General features: G+C 48.1%; 1 pseudogene; it reads right to left on the bottom strand.

Moving 5' to 3' along the window:
* Nucleotides 1–3,728: 3,728 nt before the first annotated feature.
* Nucleotides 3,729–9,106, bottom strand: LOC115310686 (annotated as a pseudogene).
* Between the last annotated feature and the right edge of the window lie 11,671 nt (nt 9,107–20,777).

Raw genomic sequence — 20,777 nt, 5'->3', positions numbered from 1 at the left:
CTTTCTCTGAAGCTCCATAAGCTTTGAACTTGCAACTATCTGATCAAGCGATCTCTCGCGCTCATAGGTTGGGCAAGTTCTTTCCCAATAAATGCCGTCCGGTAATTGCAAAGTTTTCAAATTCAAAGGAAAGGGATTCTATTTTGGCAGCCAGGGCAAAGTTGAAGTCGTTTGGTTTTAGTGTTTGTGAGGACTTCTGCATTTCCACTCGATCCTCGCGCAAGAAACTGCTCGAATATGGGAAAGCTAGTAATCAGCAGTTTTCAATTCGCTACAATAAGTTGTACATTAACAGAAAATGCTTCATCTATTGTCCCTCATCAGACAGTGTCTGTGAGTTATACGCCAACAAGGAATCACCTGCTCACGCAAGTCAAAATTCGAGCAATGTCGTAGACAATGAAGTACCATTATCGTAACTATCACGTAACACCGTAATTCCCGTTAGTAAAATTCCTTTTCTTTTTTCAAATATCCGCAGTGTCGTTAACAAACGAGAGGAACTGTCAGCATTAATCGACACGTGTAGCGCCGATGTAATAATACTAACTGAAACGTGGTTGTCTGCCAAAATTGATAACAAAGAAGTTTTTGAGTGTGAGAAGACCTTTAATATTTATCGGTCTGATCGCGTCAATAGATTGGGAGGAGGTGTATTAATAGCCGTCGCAGAAAATCTGCACTGTTATCATATCTCTCATGCATCATGCTTGGAAATGGTATGCGTGTGTGTACGCATTAATCACCGTGACATGATCTTTTGTGCCTGTTATCGGCCACCAAACACTTCCTTGACTTTCTGTGCACAACTTCATGACGTTTTAAACAGCCTTGTTGTCAGATTTCCGCACTCGCCAGTTTTTTTATTAGGTGATTTTAACTTTCCGAAAATATTATGGTCTGGTATGTGCCCTGTTCCGTCTGACCTTTCCGGTGAAACATCTGAGTTCATAAATTTGTGCACAGATTTTAATTTCTCTCAGTTAATAACTCAACCTACCAGGGTCACCGCGTCAAGTTCGAACATATTGGATCTCGTTCTCACAACTACTCCTGACCTCGTTCATTCTCTAAGTTTTTTACCAGGCCTGAGTGACCACTGCTTTGTTCACTTCACGCTTGAAGGCAATTCTCATCGCCTTAAGAGTATGCCTAAACGTATACGCGATTACAGCAAAGCTAACTACCCTGCCATCAATGATGAATTGGCGCAATTTCTGGACGAATGTATGCAGAATTTTTCTAATCGCACTATAGAATCCAATTGGTCTATTTTTAAAGTCAAAGTTAATTATCTTGTAAACAAATACGTACCCCTACGAATTATACCGTACAAGAACCGGTCCCCTTGGTTTACTGTTTCTTTAAAGCACCTGCGAAATAAAAAGAAACGACTGTTCCGCAAAGCAAAGCAGTTCAATAAACCGGAGTTGTTGTGTGCGTATCAGAATGTTGCAACCCTCTTTAAGAATGAAGTGGTAAAAGCCAAAAACATATTTTTTAAAGATACCCTACCATCCTTATTGACAAATGACACTAAGAAATTTTGGAATATAATTGGTGGACAAAAAGAGAGTGTGATATCGCTAATCAACGATAATGGAGTCTCAGTTCCAATGTCGAAATGTTCATATTTACTAAATGATGTGTTTTCTCAGTCTTTCATGCCACAGTCTTTTGTTTCTTGCCCTGAATATAATCTTGCAGCCTTTCCACTTATGGATCCTGTTATAATTGATTGCATTGGTGTGCTTAGCATAATAAAAAATTTAAAAGTTTCTTCTTCTTCTAGAACTGACGGGATTAATTCTAAATTTCTGAAGAACACTGAAATGCTCTCTTCTGTAATACTGTCTAAACTTTTCTCGCAGTCCCTAGATCTTTGTTTGTTGCCCAGCGATTGGAAGGTGGGTAAGGTGGTACCTTTGTTTAAATCAGGTGATGCTCACTCTCCTCTTAATTACAGGCCTATATCTTTAACTAGTGTCCCATGTAAAATGTTGGAGCATATCATCTATTCTAACCTAGTTAACTTTCTTGAATCCAACTCATTTTTCACATATCGTCAGCATGGTTTTCGTAAATCATTCTCATGTGAAACGCAACTGGTTTGTTTCACGAACGATGTTCTCTCTGCGCTAGACAATAACCTTTCAATCGACTGCATATTTCTTGATTTTTCGAAAGCCTTTGATTTAGTCCCTCACCAACTGCTCTGCTTAAAATTAAAAAAACTAAACATTGACTCTAACATTCTTGCATGGATCGAAAATTTTCTCTCTAACAGAACACAGTTTGTAACTGCAAACGACTCAGACTCTCTTCCCTGCCCTGTTACTTCGGGTGTGCCGCAAGGTTCCGTCCTCGGCCCCCTTCTTTTCCTCATATACATAAATGACCTCGTTAACAATGTCCAGTCATCCATAAGGTTGTTTGCAGATGATTGTGTCATTTATCGTGTAATCTATTCTGATACTGATACGTCTTTTCTTCAGACTGACCTAAATTCCATTACTAACTGGTGTGACGTCTGGAAAATGCGCCTTAATGCCAGTAAGTGTAAAGTAATGAGAATTTCACGGAAAGCTGCCTGTACTAACATTCCTCAATACAACATTGGTTCTGTTCTTGAGCAGGTGACATCGTACAAGTACCTAGGTGTCCATATAACATTTGACCTCTCCTGGCAAACTCACATTAATTTTATTGCTAACAACGCTAATCGCATGCTAGGTTACTTACGCCGCAACTTCTCAAGGGCTCCTTCATCATTAAAACTACTACTGTACAAGACCCTCGTTAGATCCAAGCTTGAGTATGCGAGTTCGGTGTGGGACCCAGGCCATGAATTTCTAATTAATCAAATTGAATCCGTACAAAATCGTGGCGCACGTTTTATATTGTCTAATTTCTCGCGTTTTTCCAGTGTATCATCCATGAAACTAACTTTACATCTTCCGAATCTTTCATTGCGTAGAAAATTATCTCGTTTGTCCTTATTTCACAAAATTTATCATCACAACCAGCATCTAAGTGAAGAGCTTTTTTCTGAACCATCGTATGTATCCCATCGAAATGATCATCACCATAAAGTCAACGTTCCTTTCAGTCGCACGAAGCTCTTTTTTGATTCTTTTATCCCAAGAACTACTAATGACTGGAACCACCTGCCCACCTCCATCGCCACAATCACAGACGCTCCTGCATTCAAGTCTGCCATTGAAAACTATTATGTTAACTAAAATGTGTTGAATTCTATTTTTTGTACTTTTGTTTTTCCCCCACTCCCTTCTGTAATGCCGTGTGGCCTTGAAGGTATTGAAATAAATAAATAAATAAAAAAAGGGGTTCCGCTGCGGGGCCGCCCGTTCCTCTTCTTCTTCCAAGCGTTGTGAAAGATGGTGGGGGGGGAGGAGAGGGCCAATAGTGGTTGCGCACCGGGCGCTTGGTCACTGGCTCTCGGGGGGAGGGGGTGGGGGGAGAAAGGTTGGGGGTGGAGGGGGAAGGTAGAAATAGATTTGTAGAAGGGGAGGGGGGGCGGGCATGTCGGAGTACGCGCGAGGGGGATTAATTTAGTTGCATCGAATACCGGGTGGCCGGGGATGGGGGGCGGGGGGAGTTGGGTGTCCAGCGCTGGAGGCTGGCACGGCGCGGTGTCCGGCGATCAAGCAATCGTCCGGGGCGACCACGTCGTGTGGTGGGAGGTCCAACTCTAGTCCATCCGCGCCGGAGTCCGGGCGCGTTCGTCGAGCACGCGGCAGGTGCGCGCCAAAGCGAGCGTCCAGGGCACGACTGAGCACGGCCGTCAGGGCCCCGCTCCGCAGTCGGCGGGCGCCCGGAGGAAGTTCAGAGGGACCACAGGAGCCCGGTTTCTTCCAGAAAGGTCAGTAGGGCTCTGAGCGCGCGGTCTTTGCCGCGCCGGTCGCCCCTGGGTCTCAGTATTTATTCTGTGGTGTTGCAGGGCAGCCCCAGTGCGGCGAGGGATGTTGTCATGGCCGCCCGGGCGTCAGCGTGTGCCGGGCAGGTCAGGAGGAGGTGGTCGAGATCCGACCATTCTCCGCAGGTCGGGCATTCCCGGTCGGCCTCGTTGCGCAGGAGATGCATCCGTGCCGGCGTCAGGGCGCACCCCGTCCGGATCCTGTGGACGACTGCGGCGGCTGGACGGCCCGTGCCCCGAATGGGCTTCGCCGTTCGGTCCCCGGCCGCGTACCGCTCGTCCGGATGGTTTGCGGCGGCCTCCCGTGCGATAAGAAGCTTGGCGTCGGCGAAGGGGCCCACGTCCGACGTCCGGAACTCGGCGGCGTCATGGACTCGCTCCGCCAGGGCGTCCGCGCGCTCGTTGCCAGGAATCCCGCAGTGGCTCGGGACCCACTGGAACGCCAAGCGGTGGCCGAGGCCGCCGAGAAGCAGAGCCCCACCAGCGATCTCCCGAGCGAGGGGGCATGCCCCCTCAAGCCCGTACAGCTGAGACAGGGCCGCCTGGGAGTCGGAGAGCAGCAGCCAGCTAACCGGGCGTCGGCTCTTGTAGTGGATCAGGCGCAGCGCCAGAAGGATCGCCGCCAGCTCCGTGGTGGTGCTGGTGGCGTGGAAGGCGAACCGTTCGCCCACGCCCAGGTCTGCCCTCTCCACAAAGACAGCCGCCGTCGACGAGCCGTCGCTGGGCCGCACGGAGCCGTCGGTGTACACCCTTGACCTGCCGGGGTACACTCTCAACAAAAGGGTTGTCGTGGGGTACTAGCTTTGGGGTAGTCAGAAGCCGTCACAGATATCGCTACCCCACCTTCGTTTTACTGACAACCCCACGGGTAATCACACGGCACGCAATCAACAGGTTGCCAAAGTGAGCACCCCCAAAAGCAACATGGCGGCTGGCAAGCGACAGTGGAGCAGTACGAGTAAGGCCTAGCGAGCTGGACTGCTTTTTGCTAAAATACGATTCTCAAGTGCGTGCGCCCGTTCGCCGCCTTCCGTGCGCACTGAAGCACTCCAAAACGCGCCTCGAGCCACGGACACCGCACGTATTACGAGTAGAGGCGACGATGTGAAAGGAAGGGGGGGGGGGGGGGGGGGGGGGGCATTTGAGGGGGTTGTCCGCGACTGCTTTCGCGCGGCCGGCTGCATTTACTTCGCGACCAGAAAACATTCAAGAAAGGAATCGTATAGCGACAAATGGAATGATATCTTTATTGAACAGAGCGTCTCCTTGCTGTGCTTGCCGCAAGTGATCCGGCGGTTTCGGTTGACAGCGGCGAGGCGAAGCATCACCGATTTAAGCGGCGTCGGTTCCGATCGTTCAATGCTCCTGCCCACCTGTTAGCATTCGTTATCCACTTCCAAGTCCCTGGTAATCCTCACCGCGTTTGTGCACGCACCTCGCGCTATTCACCGCACGGAACACCCATTCAACTGGCTATGAGACTGATCCCACTGGGACGAGAGGCTGAGAACCGAACCCTTTGGGGCTGCTCCGTCAGCTCCGTAGAGCCATGGAACGCCTCCATGTTTTTCACTCAAATAAGTAGACACATAAACGCGCGACTCCTTGAATTGGGCGGCGCCACGCGCCACCTAACGGACAGGGCTCAAACTAGAAAAAAACGAAACCAACAGTCTTTGTGTTCAGCGCTTCGCCAGACATTCACGTATGTACATATTCTACTACACACTAACACATACCCGACATACAGACACCATAGCTTTCTACACAGGAACGCGTTCAGACACAGCACAAGGTACTATATGAGATATTGACACTCTACATTCCTATACACACGTCTAGTCGACACCGCCACCTTATATACTGCTGTATTTTCTGTGACCGATTAGGATGGTGACCACTGTCATATTTTGCATAAATACGAAAAGACTGTGCAAGGTTTACGCGTATATATTATTTTCCTCTACTGCCCTTAGGAAAGCGCTCGTATCTCTAATGTAATCCATTGCAAAAGTGAACTGCAGGTTATAAATAAATTTGAATAGTTGCTACACGTCACGTTTTGATCAGTTTCGTTTTCTCGCTAGCCTACACTTTGAGTATACAGAAGCCTGTTTAATTAATTGTATTAATTATCGAAAACAATTTCTGCAATCACAACTTTCTGAACACGCTGATGCATTTTCTTTTCTCTTTTTACATATCCGAATGACTTCAGCGGCGGTTGAGTAAATGTTGAGTACACTGAGCGCGCGCAGGTGATTCTAGCGAAGCCCGTCCGCCGGTCCTCCCCGAAGCGTTGTTTCAGTTTTCTTCTTTTCGCTACAATTGTTTCTGCTCAAGCGTGTGTCTTTCAAATATGCGTTCTATGCGCTCGCGCTCGCGCCAAGAGGACAGTGCAGAATTGCCGCTTTCGGGCCCGTGCCTTCACCTGCAACGAACGCGAAATACGTATGCTAAATTATGTAAAGCCTGGTTCAGACAGTGGCGTTTGACTGCGTCTGACTGCGTTGCGGCAGCGAGAAACCAGGGCATCCCTGCTGCTTACATCGCGTGCGAAGATGATTCCTTGAATTGGATTCCACGCTTCATACGAAGCACAGTCGTTCGTGCCGGTGAGTCGCTTTCGGTTCTCGACGCAAAGCTGTCAAACTCATTCAAACGCAAGTGTCTGAACCGGCCTTACCGCTCATTCACACTGGAAGCGGATCCGCGTTTGCAAAGCGGTTGCGAACGCGGTTGTATAAAGATCCAGTACGATTGCACGCGCACTCCATGGCATCAAGTGCGCGTGCAATTGGACTGGATCTTTATACAACCGCGCTCACAACCGCTTTGCAAATGCGGACCCGCTTCCAGTGTGAATGAGCTGTTGAGCATCAAAGAACGCCGAGAACATAGTTCTCTGCGCTGCACCTGCTGTCGTCTCCAGCAGTACTTTTTCTAAAAAAAAAAAAAAAAAATCTAAAACAAATAGCACGTATATGTTTGCCAATGCATTATTTTTGGAAATTTACTTGGAATCTTTTATATAGATAAAAGGAACGCGAGCTGGAAGGCCTGAAATCCTAGTCCCTTTCGAAGTACTCCGCCTTGGATGAGACATACTTGTTTGAGCTTTTTTTTTTTATCGAGAATGCTCGATGAAATGTGCCAAATGAGCCAGTGAAGGCGAATCATGTATCCCGAGACAGAGAAATAGTGAAATACACGAACATGATCGCAGATATCTGTGTAGGTTCGTCCCGTCCGGCCTGAGTCGTGGTGTGCAATGCTTCATACTTCACTGCACTTGCGAGCAAAAAAATTGGGTACGACAGGAGCGCAAGTTCGGCGGAACGGGCGGAACCGAGGAGGCCACTTGCAATTGAACTGCACGCAGAACTGACCGATCACACCTTTATTGAGAGCACGCTCTTTACTGAACCGCACAATAAAAGACGACAAGAGTATCTCGTCCGACGAACATTCAAGTCAACTCACGCCTGTGCGTAGCTTTCTGTGCTTTTCTAGAGATTTGGTTAAATTCCTCGAGCACGACGCCAGCTGCCAGCTGTTGTTTACTGTTGTACATCGTAAAACCCGCGACGGAACCAAAAAGGACAACCGCGATACTTTTTATCTGCCTCGGGTTTTAGTAGGTGCGTACCAATGTTGCCTGTACTTGTTTGTTTTCTGCCAGTTTAGGCGGAATGAGCCACACGCTTGTTTCGAACGGTTTAAATTTGAATAAATAATAACCAACGCACAAAGAAAACAAGTTTTAAGTACTTTTTGAGATTTTTGAAGTGACTTTTACTATTAAACGACTGCATGCACTTGAATGTTCAATTCAAGAGTTTATAAAACGTGACTACCCCATGCTTGTCACCTTCCAACAGGGTGCTAACTCTCAATGGCTCGAGCCCAGTGGGTAGTTAGGTAAGCCTGTGGGGTAGTTACAGCCGTCAAAACGCACGATGACTAGTGGGGGTGCTCACTTTTTTTTAGAGTGTAGTGCCGCTCGATGTGGTCCTCCGCCAGCTGTTTGGCCACGACGTCGGCCGTCCTCCGTCGAGGGCCCATCCCGTCGACTCGGAGGTGGACAGTCAGTGGATGGGGGTCGGAGTGCAATGGTAGGAGGGGAGTGATCGCCGGTGCAGGGCCTGCGACGTCCCCCAAAACGCACAGAAGCTGCCCCAGGCGCGACTCGGGCCTCTCCGCGATGCGTGCCAGCAGCGGTGCCGCCGACTCGCAGGTGGAAATGCGGATGAGGTGCCCAAGTGCGCGCTTTTGGAGATGGTTGCTGACGGTGTTGGCTCCAGCTTCCGTGTACGTCGGGATGGACGCCGCCGACCTGGATATGCCGAGGCAGATCCTAAGTGCGATCCGGTGGACTGTCTCGAGGTTTGCTGCCTGTGAGGTCTTGAGGCTGAGCAGCGGCAGCGCGTAGAGCGCCACCGACAGCACCAGTCCCTGATGTAGTTGGAGCACCATGTTCTGGGATGCCCCCCAAGTGCTGCCGGCGAGCGACCGCAGGGTGTTCATGCGGCGCCGCATTCTTTGGACTACGCTCGCCACCGCTGCCCCCCACGTCAGCCTCCTGTCCAGGACAAGGCCCAGGTGTGTGACCTTCTGCTCGTGGATGATCGGTTGCCCCTCGATGAGCAGTGTCGGTCGGAATGAGGCCGGACGCGGGGCGTAGATGAGCGCCCGAGTTTTTCCGCCCGACACAGTGAGTCCGAGCTGCCTGAGATGATAGATGACGTTGTCCAGCGCCCTTTGAAGCTCGGCCACAGCCCTCCATCTTTCTCGGCCGCCCTGTCCGGTCACCCACAACGCGGCGTCGTCCGCGTCGACAGCGACGTTGACGGGGTATCGCGCCGTGCCCCCCGCACGGGCTGCCGCCGGGACAGATGACATCCCGGCCGAGAAGAGGAGTGGGCTGATCACGCTGCCTTGCGGGACTCCGCGCGTGAGGTGCCGCGGTGAGCTCTTGTCCTTGCCCACCTTGACGGTCACCGTGCGGCCGCCGAGGAACGCCTGGACGAATCCCAGCGGCCGCCCGGTGACCCCGAGCCTCCGCAGGGCGTCGATGATCGGAGCGTGTGGCAGCGCATCAAAGGCCTGGCGTATATCGAGTAGGACCAGTGCCGCGGAGTGTCCCCTCGCCTTGGCCTCTTCGAGCATTTTCTTTCCCCGAGCCACCACGCCGCTATTCGCCGAGATTGATCACGTGAGGAGCAAAGTTTCTAGCGCCGTGCGGGAAAGCCACCGACACGGTCACCTCGCCGACGTATGTTGCCCGGCTTCTGCCTCCTCCTCCTCCTTTCCTGTTTTCTATTTAGTAAGGGGACAAGCAAAGAATCTAGGGCCGTGCAGGAGAGCAATCCCTACGGCCACCGGGTGGGAATGAACGCGCAACTCTGCTCGGGCTTTTAGGCTAGCGCCGTACAGCGGTAGATAGCGCGAGCGAACACGACGCGGCGAGTTTGCGCATTGCCTTATCGCCCGCGCTTGCTTCTGTTTCTTTTTTGAGGGAGTGTGTGGCACATACGGGCCAGCAATCGCAAACTCCTCCAGTATTTGATATTAACGCCATGCGAGGTCAACCGCTTTTTTTTTTTTTCTTTTTGGCCTGAGCGGGTTTTGTTGAAAGCGGCCTTGCTCTCGTTAGGAAAACCTTTTCTAGAACTCCGTAGTTATACTAGAAAACGTTAGCCCCAAAGAAACCGATCCGCGCAATTTTCGGATAAGGACTATATTAATTTGTAATGCTATCAAATCAAGTTAATTTTTAATAAACTGTTAGCCTTTTCGGCAGCGGTAGGATTATCAAACTACAGATGTAATAATTATAAAAAAAAAAAAGACCACACTTTTGAAACCATTTTTGAAGTTTGAAGTTTATTTTGTTTCTCTCGGGTCTGCACCAGTAAGGATGCTGAGGCAAAAGGCGTTTCTGCCTGACATGGGTCCCGCAGTTCGTAACGGCACCACTTTCATCAAAAATACAAAAAACGATACGATTAAACAAATGCATATTTCTCTAAAACCAGAACAAAAAGCATGCAAACGTTTTCACGCCACTTGCGCAAAATATTCACCGAATGAAACATGGAAATGACTTGTCAGTAAATTACAGACAAACATAACTAGAAAGTAATAGACATATAAAATGTTACAACATTCTTCCTAGAAAGTAATGTCAATGTAATATGTAACAACATTCGTCCTAGCCAATGCATGTTGCAATTGCTTACGAAGTACTGAAAGGTGTACAAATGCCGCATAACCAGCAAAATGTCTGCAACGCTTCTGTAGCTCAGGTATAATGCGGACATGTATTTACAGACTACTATCTGCAAAAATGAGAATCCCAGTGTACACTGCACGAGACAACGCGAACACGACATCGGCGCTTTTTCATGTTTTGCTTAGACACACTAATGACGAGCATTAAAATCTTTCTCCCTTTAGTTAGAGCCCCGAGTCTGATCTGCAGTTTGTGTACGCACTGTCCAAACAAATCTAGGTTATCACTGTACGCTATAAACGATACAGAACGTTGAGACCGAAATATAGAAATGCTTGATATTTTTCACGCTGAAACCGGAGACTAATGAAGAATAGAGTTCGCAAAGTTGCTCGGCTCTTAGTGGTCTGTGTTAGAACTTGTATTCTTACAAATCAAAATTAAAGAGCGGATTTCCATGAGTTCTACTATCAAAGTGGTGAGAACATATTGGCAATTACACTGCCAATATTAGGCAGGTGATTTCTGAACGCGTAAACCAACGACGAAATCGTAATCGACAGATTATTAACGTTCATAAGTATCTAGGAAAAAAACAGCAGGCATTTGCTGTACAACAGTGATACAAAAGAGATAAAATTAAGTTGTTTTTTTTTCTTTTAGCAGTATCACCACACTTACTTTCACAATCAGAAACATGTATACCTCTCGCAGCAAATTGAGACCTTAGCGGATGTGGGAAACCATCTCCCTGACTCCTAATCGCAAAGAAGGCACTTCTCGAACATCCTGTGGCGATGGCTCCTGACAAACACACTTGATACTTCTTCTGGGTCGATGTATACGCTTCGGTGCGTGCCGATCAAGGGGAGACACTCTAGCCGATCCTCTGTCTTTGTTGACCTTGTGAATGTCATCGTGGGGCGCAAGTCGGAGAAACTCCTCTCAGCCTCGGCGCTTGTTCAGGGCAGGGTTGCACCTATTCGCAGAAGAGTCTTCATGTAAGTAACTAAGTTTTTATTAGTAAGATTGATCAAACTGCCAATATTGGGCTTGTCAGTGCGTTCCTCTTGCGACCAAAAGTGGCACCACTCTTTCAGTTATATGCTGAGGGAAGGCGGTGATAGCAGATCTATTTCTCAAAAGAGCAAGTCTTGTCTCCGTTTCTCCAGATCAACTGAAACAATGGCAGGTGGCAAAAGCTCGAGCAATGCATGCCCCACTCTGTCGTTATTGGGAAAGCGACTGTCCATTTCTTGAATCTTGTGATCCAGGAAGAAAAGAGGGACGCTACGGCAGTAATAATCGCTTATGCTTGACGCTAGTGCGTTCGAGCGGTTGCGCGGAATGCCCCAATTTGCAGTTTCGCAAAAACTGTGTCCACCGAGCTAGCAATCTCTTCCGCTATCTGAAACCAATGGCTGTACTCTGTACCAATTTCGTCACGGAGAGATTTTAGGCGAGCGACGGTTGTGTCGATCATGCTACAGGCATCAACAATACTTCCGTTTTGTTTCTGAAGCTTTGTCGCAATTAGACGAATAAAATCCAAGACGTTCATTACAATAATGAAAGACACAAACATGTCGGACGTTTGCAACCTGCAGGATAAACCTGAAGCTTTAAAAATTGAGTTTAAATCGAACTGCCAAAGAAACTCATCAATGCCATGAGCTTCTGGTGTTGTCATCGCATCGAGGCAGTCCACAACGGTCATGGAACGTGGATGGAAGGTGTCTAAGGAGGTATGTCGTTCCACCCATCTGGTTTTACAGAAGCCGCTTAGCCTCTTTTTGTCACTTCATTATCAATCTCGGAAATGACAAGCTCTTAAAAAACTCTCCGCTTTGGCGAAGCATTGAAGAAAACGTACACCTCGTTAATAGTGCAGAGGACAACTCTAATGCCGGGACGTCAACATGCAGCAGCGACACATAAGTTCAGCCGATGAGAGTGGCTGTGCATGAACAGCGCCAAAAGGGGACTGCTGTCGAATGCGCCCCTGGACAGCGACTGGCGCTGAGGACATCGATGATGCTCCTTCGTAAGATTGCCCACGAAGTGACGCAATATCTAGCTGGCGTTTCGATAATGAATTCAGTATAGCTTGAGCAATCCACGCTACAGTTCTTCGCTGAGGTTAAACCACGTCAAGAACTCTTTTCGAATATCATCTGAACAATCTACGAAAACAGACGAAGCGCATGAAATCCATGGTTTGAGTATGGCTCTGTTACCTCGTCCGCCATGATTGAAACTACTCGTTCCTGAATTCAAACTCGCAATGCAGTTTTTCTTGAACTAGATATTTTATGACTCTAATTACGTCGTTTTGCGTGGTCTTATACGTTAGTGTTCCGTTTCGTGGCGCATCCTCGAAATGCTCCTTCAGTAGAGCATCTTGAATAGCAAGAAGAGTCAAAATTGCTAAGAAGTTGCCTTTGTTTGCAGAATTGCTTGCAAAGTCGTCCCTTTGTCCTAGATGACGGATTGATTGCTTGTCACCGATTAGAACTGTTTCCACGACACACTTCAAAATATGCACGTTTTCCTCGTATAATTTTTTTCTCGCCTTTGAGAGGATAGCAGGGATCGTTCTAGCTGGATTCTCTAGCGCTGATTTGAAGATGTTTGCCAGGAGCATTGCGTCCCTATGACCAACGCTGGACTCGTGAGAGTCGAGTGATCCTTCTTTTCCACACGCCTTAGACAGATTCGGCAAAGCCTTTTTCAGAAAGATGTTAGGTTGTAAGACGAGCGCCGCGTCTTTGGAGGAAATAAAATGCAGACCTTGCACAATCCGCCGTTCAAGTGCTTGCTATAAACCAGCCAACTGTGCTTCTCTAACCAGCTTCTTTGAAAGGTTAGACATTTTTGTTGGTTTACTTTTTGCATTCTTTGTGCCGCATTCTTTGTGGCGGAACAAATGGATCCTTTAAACGCAAACAAAATTCCAGAGCTCCTTTTTTAGCTTTAATTTGTTGCATGTTGCAGCATAACCTCAAAAATACCAGTTTTCTTTGAAAGGCACAAGAAAACTAATTCGATCTTTCCATGTGCACTTGGTGAATGCATGTGGAGCCTATTTCGGGAGGTAATCTGGCAACGGTTGGGAACTTGCTACGTAGTCATGAAGTAGCAAGTTCCATCGGAGGAGTGCCGCTCTTTGGAATTCAGCATTTTCCTTTTTAGTGTTCCTCCTGAACTCACAAATCGCGCATTGTACCAAGCACTTCAAGAAGACAGAAAGGCGGGACTCTCCTCTTGCTCGTACCCTCGATTGTGTTCCCGGAGACAGCCATTCTCCCCCTAAAACATTAGCCCGTCACTCAAAATTTGGACAGAAGTTGCTTTTCCCACCCCGTTGACCCCTAAGCTGACAGGTTTGTGGAAGCTACGTGCTTCTCTGGCCAGCCACACGCTCATCACTCCATGGGTACTTCCAAAGGCTCGGTTGTAGCGCGTTGACGATGTCGACAACCCCACCAACGGCAAGCTCATAAGCACGCCAGGCTTCTATATCACGAATGCGGGGAACCTTTATTTTCTGTTTTTGTTTGCACCTGATATCCCATGACGCATCGCGCTCTCCATTCGCTTCTCTCCGAGCGCTTGCTCGAGTGCACCGTTTGGAACAAAAAGTATAGCCAGTCGTTCAAAATACTTATTTAAAACGCACAGCGAAACAGACCGGGCGGAAGAAAGGACACGAACGACCGCTGAACTTACAACTGAAGTCTTAATCGTCAAAGCCCAGCCAATATACACCATCAGACAAAGGAAACATACAAAGCCAATAACACCCCACTAAAACCCGCACAATCATGGCGCAAGCTGTCGTCGTGAAAGAAAATTTAATTCTTTAGCTGACAAAAAACAGACGGGGCGCTGACACAGTCTTCCCCTAAGCGCGCTATAGCCTCTACCTCTATAATCTCTCTGGTAAAGGCATTGGCACTTCTTCCAGAGGCAGTACATTTTTTTTAAATTCCGCATCACAGCCACAGTCACGACAATGAATGCCCAAGTGGCCTGATACTACCCTGTTTACATTGTAATGATGCTCTCTTTACCTGTCAGTAAGGCATCTGTCCGTCCGACCTATGAACTGTTTACCACAAGATAATGGAATGGAGTAAACCACTTTCTTTGTACAATGAACAAACCGATTTTGGTGCTTCTTTGTGCACCCCAGAGGCCTCCCGATAGACTGTTTGACAGTTTTGCAAAGCTTAGACAACTTGTTCCGGGCAGAGACGACGACAATGACGTCTACTCGATTTTCTATTTCCTTTAAGCCATGGGAAATGTTATTTAAATAGGGGACCACAACAACTTCGTTTCTTCTTTCTTTAGGAGAGTTTTCCATAATTGCACCACCGTCTAGTTGAATTTCTTTTTTTTTAACAAAGCGCCTGCTACCGACGGCAGTAGGTGTTGCGAATAATATGCTGACCGAAGGCGGGAAACTTGAGCGTCAAAGCTCACCTGTGCTTGATGGAAGCACGATTTCTTCAGGGCATTCGAAAAGCACAAACTCACGATGCCCCTTTTTACCAATTTTGAATGGGCGGATTGATAAGACAAAAATGGCTTTAGTCCACGACGTTCGAACGACCAACAAAGGTCCTCTTCCAAAAAATGAAGACGGAGGTCGAGGAAACGTAGGGACCTACTGGTAGTCAACTCGTGAGTCAAAACCAATGTTGCCAAGCAGTCACCAAACACAGACAATACACTTGACACAAAAGGGTCACGTTGTGCTTATTACTATCTAAAATCGCAAGGTAGTCGTCGACTTATGTAAAATTTTTGATCACTCAAAAAGGCCAAAAAGATCTCTGTCATGATGGGCAAGGTATACGCCACTGAGGATGGGGGCAATGCAAGACTCTATGCACACACCCTTCCTTTGCAAATAAGTGTTCTGTTCCCACGAGGCGAACGCTGATCTAAGGTAAAAGAAAAGTTATTCAAGAAAGCTCACGACTGACACGCCTGTCGCATTCTGGAAAGCGACTGGCCCAAACCTATCTATGCATTTCTCGACACAGAACAGCATTTTCCCGTGGGGTAGTGAATAAAACAAATCTTTGATGTACAAATACCATGCGTGGAGGCTTTTGTCATTATGTTCATTTAAAAACACAAATAGTTGGTTGGAGTCCCTTAGGAGAAAGGGGTCCTCGACAGTAAGTAGACATTTCGACAAAAACCCCGAGACTGGGACAAAAAGGGACGGACAAACACAAAGTTTGACTTTGTGTTTGTCCGTCCCTTTTTGTCCCAGTCTCGGGGTTTTTGTCGAAATGTTTAACCACCACCACCTCGTTTGCGCCCTTACCTTTTGTTCACAGTAAGTAGGTTTAACTTCTCTCGCAAAAACAGGGCAACCGATTTTTGCGAGGTCCCATTTTCTGAAACTACCACTCTTAAATGGAAATAAACCTTAAGGGTTTTGCAGTGAAAAACATGTTTAAACTGAGGCTTTTTGTACCATCGATTGACTTCAGCAGATGACTCAAATCCAGCGACCGACACAGCTTCTTAGCTTCCTTCTTGGCTTTTTCAGGTGAAGACTCGTTAGCACGTACGTTTGAAAGTAGAAGCAATTGCCTCTCAAGCTTTTTTTGCCGTACACCTCCATTGGCGTGACAACCAACCCCCACTCCCGCCCCCCTCCTTATCAGCAGCTAACAAAACCAAAGCATTTTTTAAGTATGATTCAACCCGTTTTGTTGGCAGACAATTCACAGGGGCCTTACCAACACGCCCGTCTGTTTCGCTGTACGTTTTAAATATTCATGCCTTACCAACACGTCCAAGCTTCCATTCTGAACAAGTTCAAAATACAAACGTGCGATTATCATTACGGTTATTATCCGTCATGCGCGAATATTTTCCGAACAAAATTTTAATAATTCAATTTTCGTTTACGTACCCCTTTCATTATTGCCTACGTTGCTCAACTGACATCACCTTCAGGTCAGGGGTCCCGTCGACGATGAATCCGAGGTTCCCCTCTGCTTGAGACGGCGTCAGCTTGTCGGCATCCAAGTATCGGCAACCGCAGGACATTGGTTGGAGCACAATTGAGTCGCGCCATTGGACTCCTTGAATATATCTGCTTCATCTGACTTCGCTGCAAATGGGAATTAGAGGACATACGAGTAAATTATTAGACATAATTATATTATGCGGATATTTTGTACATATGTATAAAATGTTTTAATGTCACAGGCTCGTCCTGGGCTGGTAAGAAAATGGTCGGGAGACAGCGTTTAAAAAGAGCAGGGCATGTATTTGCACACACAAAAGAAATATCAGTATGGAAGGGAAAAAATGTAATAGGACTACAAGTAAGTCCCAAGAAATAAATACGCAGTTCAAACTACGGGGCTATCGTCCTAGAGATTCACCGGCATATGTCGTGATGAGGCTCGGTTCCTGGCTTCTGTAGATGCTCAGTCTAGGGACGGTGTTGAGGTGGTGTAGATGCTCATGCCTCCGCTGTTTCCTTCACACCGTGCGTAGCGGCGGGTTCTGGTTCAGGTCGCCGATACCGGGACACAGCCGGCGAGATCCTGCAAGCAGCTGCCGAACGTCGCGGCTCGTGCTCTTCTCCCGTATAGCAGTTCAAATGGCGAGAACCTGAGGCTAGCCTGTGGCACCTCTCTGTAGGCAAAAATCAAAGCTGGCAGATCTCTATCCCAATCCTTTGGTCTTTCTTTGCACATCCTCCTACCATCTGCTTGATGGTGCCGTTAAACCTCTCGACCAGGCTGTTGCTGATGGGATCATAGGGAGTGGTTAAGAGTTGCTTCATCAATATAGCCGGCTCACCTCTCTCATTAGCTTAGAGGTAAAGTTGGTGCCGCGATCGCTAAGGATCTCTGCCGGCACTCCGTACCGCGTGAACAACTGAACCAACTCCTCGGCTACCTGGTGGGACCCAATGTTCTTCAACGCTACTGCGTCAGGATACCTCGTGGTCATGTCAACCATTGTGAGAATATGCCTGTTCCCCGAGCTTGCGATAGGCACTATAGGACCTATGATATCTATCGCGATACTTTGAAAAGGCCTCTCGATGATTGGCATGGTTCCTAAGGTGGCCTTGCCCACCTTGCTCTTAGGTACGGTGCGCTAGCACACGTCACACGAACCAACGTACCTTTTGATCTCGCTTTGCATACATGGCCAAAAGAATTCTTCCGCCACCAGTTTGATTGAGGGTGTACTTCACCCCTGGTGTCCGGACATAATGCTGTCATGTGCCATAGATACAGCAGTGGCCCTGAACCTTTTTGGGAGAACCAGTAATTCTGATATTCTGCTGGATGAGTATACGACGCTCCTGTATAGAAGATCGTTCTTTAGCAAAAACTGAATCCTTGTCCTGGAATTGTGTTTCTTCGTTGTTCTGCCTACATCGCTGAAACACTTCGTAAGAATAGCGTCTTCTTTCTGCTGCTTTCCAAGTTCCTCGGCTGTTTTATCGCTTACTGACACCTGCGCGACTTTCAGTGGCTGTTCTAGTTTTCCTATTGGTCCTTCAAGTTCTCTCCCCTTGCTCGCGGACGCAGCTAAGCTGGTTTCTCGTCCGGGAGCTTGTCGATGCTCTTGGTTGCTTCCATTGCCCTGCGACCGCCAACGTTGACTCCGATGGCGTTTGAACACGTTTCGCAGCTCTCCTTCGGCTTGTTAGGCAGTCGCGGAGATTGTCTTCATTGTTCTTTTTCCATTCTCGGTCAGGGTCATTAGCCTCACGCATTTGCAGTATGTTTAACAGTATCAAGTCTTATAGGGGTTTAGTGACGCACTTCGCGGTTACCTTTGCCATGTAGTACGGCGTTTGTATCACAATAACCGCTTCCGGCTGGTGCCGAACTGTTTGATCGAATAAAAACACCGGACTCGACTTTCCAGTTAGGTTCTCTTAAGGGACTAGTTCTTTGCGAACAACAACGGTATGGCAGCCGGTGCCCCTTAACACTTTTGTTCTCCCAGTCGTCCTTCCACTACCAGCATCTTCTCCGACAAAACTTTTGGGGCTCTCCCTATGACCACATGCAGTACCGGAATCTCGTCCCCATTATTCAGGGTGACGTTGGAATCGTTCGAATCGTCGCAATTATCTGTTGGCACCGTGTACAAGCACGACGCCTGATGTTTCTCGCTCAGCCTTCCCTTGCAGTTCTCTGCCTTGTGACCACTACGGCAGCAATTCCAACATGCCAGTGACCTCATAGCATGGCCGTTACTTCTGCAGTTTCCTGCTTTGTGCTCAATCTTCCCACAAAGGAAGCAGCGGATACTCTTTCGGAGACCACCCCTTGCGTGTTTATCTTCGTTTCCAACGTCTTGCCTGTTTGTCGCCTCGTCTCGCTTTTGCTTACCCGTGCTATGCTGCACCTGGGGCTCCAAGAAGAGGTCAGCATTAGCTGCTTTGTCACCCAACCTCTGACAGTCGAGATCTCTCAGGAAGACCGTCAGATTGCTCGAGCGTGTCAACAGAAATCGTTCCACTAGGATATTGTCTCGCAGTGCTTCGAACGTTTTCTCATCTCCCGCTTTCTCGAGCCCTCTATCAAAGTACCCTGCCAGTCGAGCAGCATATTGTCCCATCGTTTCGGTCTCCTCGGGTTTGGCGTCGCGAAACCTCTGGCGGTGTCCTTCCTTAGTGTAACGAAATCGCTGGGACAGCGCCAGCGTGACCTTGGCATAGTCTACCGCATCTCCAGGTGTCAGTCGGCCGACCACTGTGAGCGCCTCTCCGGTCAAACATAAGCTTAAAGTTGTGGCCCACTTCTCCAGTGGCCAACCCAATCCTGTTGCAGTACGCTCAAAGCGCTGCAGATAGGCATCTAAATCGTCCCTTCGTTCATTGAACTGCGAAATCAGTTGGTGGGGACTTCCGTGGCTCCCTCGGCCTGACACTGAACCGCGGCCGCTTTCCAAATTTGCGGCACCTTTACCTCCTCCTTCACGAGCCGCAATCCTCAACTGCAGGACCTCTCGTTCCTTATCCAACTTAGCGCTTCCGGCGGCCAACCTTCTCTGAGCCGCCTCACAGTTCTCCCCAGCGTTATCACGCTTTTCACCACTCTCATCTCTCCCACGCGCTCTCTCTTCATCAACCCATTTTTTTAACTCGTCCCCAGTATACCACAATTCCTTAGTTGCCGCGATTATTCTATCCAGCTCCATAGTAATGCAACACTCTCAAATCTCCGTCTCCTCTCTCACCTCCCGGAAAACGCAACTAAGATGTAATGGCCCGCGCTCTTCTGGCAGGCTCGCAAAATTGTTACAGGCTCGTCCGGGGTTGCTAAGAAAAGGGTCGGGAGACAGGGAGTTAAAACAAGCAGGGCATATATTTGCACACACAAAAGAAATATCAGTATGGAAGGAAAATAAATGTAATAAGGGTACAAGTAAAGTCACAAAAAAGAAATACGCAGTTCAAACAACGGGGCTATTGCCCTAGAGGTTCACCAGCATATGTCGTGACGAGGCTTGGTTCCTGGCTTCTGTAGACGCTCAGTCCACGGACGGTGTTGAGGTGGCGTAGATACTCGTGCCTCCGGTGTTCCCTTCACACCGTGCGTAGCAGCGGGTTCTGGTTCAGGTCGTCGATACCGGGACACAGCCGGCCAGATCCTTCAAGCAGCTGCCGAACGTCGCGGCTCGTGCTCTTCACGCACCTTTTTCCCACCCGTCACTTCGTCCTTCACGTTCTTCCTTCCATAGAACCATGACACGTAAGATTGACTACTTTGTCAGATTATAATGTAGCAAAGAACCAGTTCTTTTTTGCATTACTAACTGTGTTTTGGTCGCTGAAATGGATATATTGACACTGATAGCTACAAGAGGATCGACGTGAGAAATTAAACGCCAGCCAGGCTCAGTTTAGGTGCAGTTTAAAAATAAATGAACTGTGAAACAGAAGGCATATGTTTTAAGTGTTTTAATTGTGTACTTAATTTGCGAAATTCTCTTCACCACGATAGGTAACGCATTTACAATACACAAACGAAAATTCTGAGCTGCCATTACATATAAGCATTTCCAAATATACGCTTAACGTGCAGATAAAGAAAGTGGTTGTATTCTTACTAAATGAAGTTTGAGATCTGTGTTGCCGTTTCGAGAGTGCATCATCATCTGCCTTCTTACAAACTTCTGACAGCCGCTTTTGCCTGTGTGACGTTGCGAAGCGTACTGTATGCGCTGGCGACTGCAGCCATTCCTGTGCCCCCTGCAGGGGGCACCTGTGAGAGCAGGTGTTTGGAGAGTGGCGTCTCCACGGACCCCGAGCCATGCGGGTTCGCCCGCAAACGTCTGGCTGTGCGTGGCTTTCCCGTGTTGAGGGAAAAGGGCATCCTGGTGGTTGAGCCGAGCCCGGGGAAGGTTTGGACCCTTCGGGGCCCCCCGGGCGAGGCAATACACCACTTCGGCCCCTGCTTCTCATAGACGGGAGTCCTGGTAAGGCCCGGCTAGGATGATTCAGTCTAGTCGCCACTCCTTCTACTATCCCCTCCCTTCTTTCACCTTTGTCTTCTCCTTCTTTTCACTCTTCTCATTCCTCTTTTCTTTCCA

Source organism: Ixodes scapularis, unplaced genomic scaffold (genome assembly GCF_016920785.2).
Source record: "Ixodes scapularis isolate PalLabHiFi unplaced genomic scaffold, ASM1692078v2 PGA_scaffold8__174_contigs__length_109621045, whole genome shotgun sequence".
Taxonomy (NCBI): domain Eukaryota; kingdom Metazoa; phylum Arthropoda; class Arachnida; order Ixodida; family Ixodidae; genus Ixodes; species Ixodes scapularis.
The sequence above is the reverse complement of the archived record's forward strand: the minus strand, read 5'-3'. Positions and strand labels throughout refer to the sequence as shown.